This window comes from Streptopelia decaocto (assembly GCF_964273445.1).
Source record: "Streptopelia decaocto genome assembly, chromosome: 4".
NCBI classification, from domain to species: Eukaryota; Metazoa; Chordata; class Aves; order Columbiformes; family Columbidae; genus Streptopelia; species Streptopelia decaocto.
This window is the reverse complement of record NC_138658.1, coordinates 77,183,775-77,191,168: the sequence shown is the minus strand read 5'-3', so window position 1 is coordinate 77,191,168 and position 7,394 is coordinate 77,183,775.

Genomic DNA, 7,394 nt, shown 5'->3' with positions numbered 1-7,394 from the left:
AATGGTCCCCCCAATATTTAACCCCAAATTACTTCCCCTTAGTAATGAATCCTTCTGCCAGGCTCTAGCCCCCCCTTACAATAACCCCCCCAATATTTAACCCTTAACAATCCCCCCTTTCAATAACTTCTTCCCTGCAAGAATCAGCCCCAGTGGCTCCCCCCTTGCAATGACTCCACACACACACTCCCAGTTTCATCCCCGATAATTTTCCCTTTTCAGCGATTTACCCCCACCCTAATTTGCCCTGCACAACAATTTTCCCCTCCATGCCCCACACTAATTTCCCCCAGGCAATCATTCCCCCCCCCCCCAATAACTTACTCCCTCTATTGCTTCTCCCCTTTTATTCCTTGCAATGATTTACTCCCCCCGCAATGATTGTGGCCCCCACCACCTTTCCCTGCTCACAGCCCCTTGCTCCCCTCTCATTACCTCCCTGCTTGCAACGATTTGCCCCTTCAGTGATTTACACCCCCAAGTTTTACCCCCTGCAATGATTTGAGCTCTTGCAATGATTTCCCCCCACCTCTTGCAAAGATTCCCCCCATTATTTGCCCACTTACATTGATTTCCCCCTCCAATGACTTTCTCCTAGCGATTTGCCCCTTGCAATGATTTACTCCCTTCACCCACCATATTATTTTCAGGTGTACCCCCTATATATATATATATATATATATGTATATATATATATATTTATATTTAGGGGATGGGGACGCTGTCTGTGACTGTCCTGATCTCCCCCCCTTCCCGGTGCTTTCCAGGTCGGGGGGATCAGGGCTGGGGGGACCCACGTTCTACCCGAGGTGTGTTTCCAACCCAGCTACTGCCTTGCACAGGAGGCTGCAATTCCGCCCCCCCCCCGCTCCAAACCGCCCGCCCAGCCACGGCAGCGATGGAGGCAAAGGCAGGTATCCGGGCTGCCTGGTCACAGGCAGTTTTGCAAAGCATTTGCTTCAGATTACAGGAAAAACAAAAGTTCATTGAGTTCCCCCCTTCTCCTTCGCCACCCCCGCCCCGCGTCCCCCTTTATCCTCCCCAGCTGGTTTGAGTCTGGTGCCCGGCGGGACTGTGGAGCTCCGAGAGGGGCTGAGGGCTTGTGGGGGGGTCTCCCTTTCCTTTGGGGTGACCCAGGACTGGATCCCCTTTCCTGTGACACCCCCTTCGCCCCAGTGCGGGATGGACCGGGGGTGCGGGAATCCCTCCCTCCCCATCTCCCCAGCATCCTTAGGTACCCCCGGGCCAGCTCAGCCCCCTCCGGTGCCGCACTCCCGTGGGTCCGGGTGCCTCCGGGGGCACAACGCGAGGCAGGGGGGTCCTCCACCCCTGTGGATTCGCTGCTGACCCCCCCCACCCCGTCTCCCCGTGTATCCCGGTGCAGAGACCCCCCCACACACCCACCGCATCCTCGTGTATCCCAGCGATTGGAGTTTCACGGCCGCTGCAGCGAACCCCCCCCTGTGCACCCGTGTGCGGGGACACCCCCTCTCCCCATACACCCCGCTGCGGGGAGCTCCCCCCGCTTCAGGGAGGCCCCCCCGGTGCATCCCGCTGCGGGAGCCCCCCCCCCCGTTCCCCGGTGCGGCCCCGCAGCCCCCCCCGCGCCGCCGCCGCGCTCACTCTTTGCCCTGTCGCCCCACCCGGTGGCGGCCGGTGGCACTGCAGGCGGGGAGCGCAGGTGGCCGCACCGCTCCGCACCCCCCGCACCGCTCCGCACCCCCCCCGCACCGCTCCGGACCCCCCTGCGCACCGCCCGAGCCCCCCCCTCCCTGCAGGGGGCGGCCCGAAGCGCTTCCCCAAAATTCCACCTTCCCAAAACACTTTTCCGAAGCACCTTCCTAAAACGTCCTCCTAAAGCACCTTCCCAAAAAGTCCTCCTAAAACACCTTCCCAAATAAGTTCCCCGAGCACCTTCCTAAAACACCTTTCCAAATATCTTCCCAAAGCACCTTCCTAAAGCATCTTCCTAAAATACTTTCCTAAGGCACCTTCCCAAAGCATCCTCCTAAAACACTTTCCCAAAGCATCCTCCTAAAACACTTTCCCAAAACATCTTCCTAAAACATTTCCTAAAGCACCTTTCCAAACCACTTTCCTAAAACACTTTCTCAAAGCACCTTCCTAAAACACTTTCCCAAAGAGCCCCCCTAAAGCACCTTCCCAAAGTGCCTCATATCACCCCCAATCGCTTCCTCGAAATACCTTCCCCAAATTCCTCCTCCCCTGCCCGGTTGCTACCCTGGGATCCCCCCTCCAGGACCAGCAGCCCCAGTTTGAGCCCTGGATCCCACCAGTCAGCCCAGTAGGGGCTCAGAAACCCCCTCAATGGGCTTGGACACCCCCCGCTAAGCAAGGAAAATGGGGAAGGGGCTCAATCCTCCCCTTGTGCCCCCAGGTCAGTGTGGAAAGGGACATTGTGCATCTCCCATGGTGACACCGGGCCTGGGCTGGGACAGAGGGTGAGAGTGACAAAAAGACTTGTAAGAGAAACACATTCACCCCCAAAAGCTTCGCTTTGGCCCCCAACGGCAGCGTCTGCTGCGGAAAACACCCCAGGAACCCCCACATTGCGGGGCTGACCATAGGTGCACCCAGACAAGAGGGAGGCCTTGTCTACCTCGCTTGCTTATGGGAAAAATCCATTCCCAAGATGCTCTTGCCCCCCCAAGAGCAGCAGCATGTGTGAACAGAGCTCATGTCCCCAGATGTCCCCCACAGTGTGTGAAAATGTCCCCTTAGGGGTGTGCGAGATGGACAGAAATAAACCACCCTCCTATTTTTTGTAAGAATCTGTTTCTTTTCCCTCTGGTGCCAATTCAGAGGTAAACGCCTAAATAATAACCGTGGGGTTTTTTAAGGGTTTATTTATATTTTTTTCAGAATTTCCCCCTCTGGCATTAAAGCCACAAGAGTCCAGAGGAGAACCTTATTTCTTCCAAGTTGAAGGGCAGGGCTGAAACCAGGTCAGCGGGGCGATAAAGTCATTTTATCATCGCCCTGGAATAAACCCAACAGCGTTTCTTCCTGAGGGGTGGTGGCACCAGCTGGCAGCAGGTTGGGCAAAACGAGCCCCAGGGAGGGTGGTGGTGGTGGGTGCTGCTCGGTTTTGGGTCTCCCGCACCCTGCGGCTCAATCTTGGTCAGACCCCAGCGTCCCATTTTACAACACAAGCGGGACCGTGAAACTTTCCCGCTTCATCCCACGCCAGGATAAAAACAAACAGCACAATTCAGTGCAAAGAGGGAACCACCCGCCTCAGGAAAAGCTCCCTGCGGGTTCCCCGCTGACTGATGCTGCTCTGCGCCCTAAAGCACCGCATTTCTCTCCTCCAAAGCGAATGAGTTTTGACTTGCCCAGATGCTCTCCCTGCAACCTCCAGCGCTGTCAAATTCCGGCTGGAGAGAGCAGCAGAGAGTCCCGGCGCCTCAACGCGACACCGCATGACTTGGATATTCCCATGATTAGCGAAATGTTGTTCTGCCATTCCGGGTCATGCCCAGGAGGGTAACGAGAGGTGCTTGATTTGCTCCCTGCACACATCGCACCCCTCCGTGCCTTTTCCGTCCCCTCTTTCACAGCCTCTTTCACGAGCTGCATCCGCACGCATGGAGAGGATGCTCTGAAATGATCCCGGAGGCACATCTAGGTAATATCTTATTATTATTTTTTAATTTAATATTTTTAAAAGAAGCAGCTGCTTCAGAAATCGCCTTTTCTTTTTCTCGCTGCTAAACACTTGCTCATGTCCCATCTCTCTTTTTTAACACACTATTTCTGTCCGTATCTCACCCACCGACAGGGGAATTGGGATGAACTGGAAATGCGATTGTTTGGAAGTGCAGCTTTTGATTTCCACATCCCATTCAGAGCCGGTAGCATCAGGCCGCTCTCACCGCGCACACAGCACGCGATGCTCTTTCTATTTGATTATTTTACGTTTTAAAAATCAAATTTACCCAAATAACCTTTCGTTTTGGAGCCGGGACTCCCAGCTAACGAATGTTGCTACTTTTTTCACTTGGATGGTGTGTTTTATTTCTTGTGGGCATTAATACTCCCTCCTCTGACAATAGTTTTGTAGCTGATTTGGTAGCTTTGCTGGGATGGATCACAATGGACTTTCTAAGCGCTCGACCACCTGTACGGCAAATGAAGGGCACCAGGACGTATGGAAGCTTTACATTTCCGAGAAATCCCACCTCCACCTCCTTTGTAATTTAACCACTGCCCCGTTAAGCTATTAATGAGGGGAAAACCCTGCATTTACAGTTCAATTTTTGCAACCAAGTCCACAGTTTAATTTTTGCCACCCGATCCGCAACGTCATTTTTGCAGCCAAATCTCCCATTTAACGCTCACGACCGCAGCGCAAAGTGACTTTTTCGCAACCGGTTCTGCCACGCGAACTTTTGCAGCCAAAATTTCCAATTTAATTGCTGCTTCTTGATCAGTTTCTATGTATTTTTTCCCCCCAAGTCCCGGGGTTCCCGGCGGCCGGCGCGTCCTTTTGGAGCAGTTACACCACATCCCCCACCTGGGAATAGGCCCTCACTTTTGGTTTAAGGCTCTGTTTTGCTTTTCTTCCCCTTATTTTTTTTGTCAACCAGGCGCCTTTAAAGCCCTGCAATGACATTTGGAAGTTGTCATCACTGGTTTTTTCACCCCTCAGATGAAAGCAAACAACAACAAACCCCTTGGGCAGAAGCCATTCAATAAAAACCGAGGGGAGCGCAGGAAGGGGAGCGACATGTTTCATGAGCGCTTGGGCGCAGCACTAAAAACCCCGCTCAGCAACCAGCTCCCACCACCAGGGAAAAATATATATATATATACATATATATATAAATTTAAAAAGATCTGTATTATTATCGCCACTTACCCAACGTGGAAGCCCAAGTTGAGTTCGGCCGCCCCGCCGCCGCGGGTCCCCCGGCCCGTTCCCCGCGCCAGGGAAACCCGCAGCATTTTATAGCGTGAAAGCTGGGGTGGTCCCCGCCCACAGGGTGCTGCTGGAAAATGAGTATTCATAAGCATTTAGGGACGATGACAATGTAAAGCTTCCTCCGGGCTCCCCCGAGCCCCGGCTGCCGCCCGCCCGCATCGCCGGCCTCGCGCCGGCCTCTGCTCCATCACCCCCCGCTCAAAACCCCCAGTTTTCCTTTAAAACGCTCAAATAGGCTTTCAAATATTGTCCCCCCACTTCCAGAAGCAGCTCATGGCCTTTTTATTTTATTTTTTTCCTTATTTTCTCTTTTCTTCTTTTCCTCCTTCCTTTTCTCCCTCTTCTCCCTCTTACCTTTTCCTTCCTTTTTTCTCCTTTTTTTTTTCCCTTTTTTTTTTTTTTTGAAAAGGCTCCGAAACCAGAATGTTTCTGCAAAAAAACAACACAAAAAGAGTTTATCAAATTACATTTGGGGACAAAGAGCTAAAGTGCATTTTCTTGAAGGGCTGACAATTGGGGAGCCATCAAGGAAATGAAAAGAATGACAGAGAAGCAAAGGCTTTTGTCAGATGGAGAAACTGCCACGGAGAAAAAGCCGGAGTTGGGGGCCTTTATTTTTGTTGTGGTTGGGTTTCCTTTCCACTTTCTTTTCGCAGGTGTTAAAGTTGGGGCCGTGGGGAGAGCAGGGAGAAGCCACTTGGTTTTGGGGGGGTGGAAATAGGGGGTTTCTCCCCCCCATTTTTTTAACAAGATGCCAGTGTTTGAAAGACAAATGAAGCCCCTTTGGAAATGTGAAGCTGCCGAGATAATGACTGCGATCTCTCTAAGACTGGATGGGAACAGGTGAGACTTTTTTCTTCCTTTCTCGTTCCCATCTGTCTCTTTGTTCAATATGAGACCGAAGAGAGACAGAAGCGAGATCATTTTGATATTCCCCTTTTTGTGCATATTCCTCCTCCGAAGAACAAGAAGCGGCTTGGTCCCGCTCCAGGCGTTATTAGAGAGGGTGGCTACAGAGAGACGCACAAATAAAACACAAACGCAATCCCTTCACTCCTTTTTTACACCTTATAAAATGGGATGTTTGGGTCTGCTCGGAATGGGGTGTCGGGCTGAGCTCCCTTGGGAAGATGCTCCAGGGAACCCCCCCATATCCCTTTGGGGTTATCCCTTATTCCCATCCACACTCAATTTTCTCCCACCCAGCATTTTGAGGTCGCTCTCAGCCCCTTCCCACCTCCCCAAATCCACCTCGTCCCTCCATCCCTTCTTCAAACCCAAATGCCAGCAGCTGAACGCTCTGATGCTTTGGAGCATCCCGAATCCCGGGTGCGTGTCCCCACGGGAGCCCCGTTTGGGACATCACCCGGAGTTGCACACCGAGCTCTGAGCTTCTATTACTGCTCAATTAGGAACATTTTGCATGTTTTCTCCCCCTGCTTCTGAAAGCAGGAGGATTAAAGCTCCTGGCGGGGGTCACATAAGCAAAGGTGCAACTGCCTTTCCCTGCAAGCTGCAAATATTTTCCACACATTGTGAATAATCTCAGGTATCCAGAGTTTTCGTTTAATATCTCCTGGATTGAAATTTCTTTATAAGAAGAGCTTCTTATGTCTTTTTTTTTAAAATGTCTTGCTTGCTTTCTGCATCGCCTCCTATTTTATCTGCCTTTCTAGTATTTCTGCAAAACATCGCCCTAAAGAATGTGGTTGAAATGCCTTTTGGAAAAGCCAGCCTGCTAGCCCTGGTGTTTATTCTCTTTTTTCCCAACAATTTTTTCTTCTTATTTTGTATTCTGCTACCAGCAAAACCATCCTCCCAAATCTCAGCCCCTTTTGAAAGCCATCTGGCTTTTCCCCTGCCTGGGTCTTCTGCAAGCAGCAGATAATTACTCGAAAGGGTGGGTTGCGAAGGGTTTTTGCATCGTTGCGAGAATACAGCCACTATTATTCTTCATGCCATGCAGCCTTTTAGAAAATTAAAAAGGCATAACGAGAACCATCTTACCCTGCTCTGAAGGAAAATAAACTACGTCGAAGTTTCTCTGCTCATCTCCAAGGAAAATGCCCGAGTAATCGGAGACAGGGCCCGGGAGGGAGGGAGCGAGGGGTACGTGTGTGCTCGGAGATATTTTCATGAGATGAGACTTTGAAGATGCTGCTGAAACGCTATTTACATCCCAGACCTTTTAATACAAAACAAGGACGCACCGAGTGGGAATAATTCAGTCTGCTCAGGAACCTCTTTCCAGGACCATGTGAAGGATATTTCATGAGCCGGGTTTTACACTGTTACCCTGGGTTTTCACCCTTCCCTCCACACTAAACACCCCCAGCAGCTTCCCTTCCCCTCCCTGCTCCTTCCCCCGCTCCCAAACTCATCAGAAAACCTTTGAAAAAGAGTTTAAAGACAAGAATCATAGCGAGAAAGCAGTGGAGACCATTGGCTT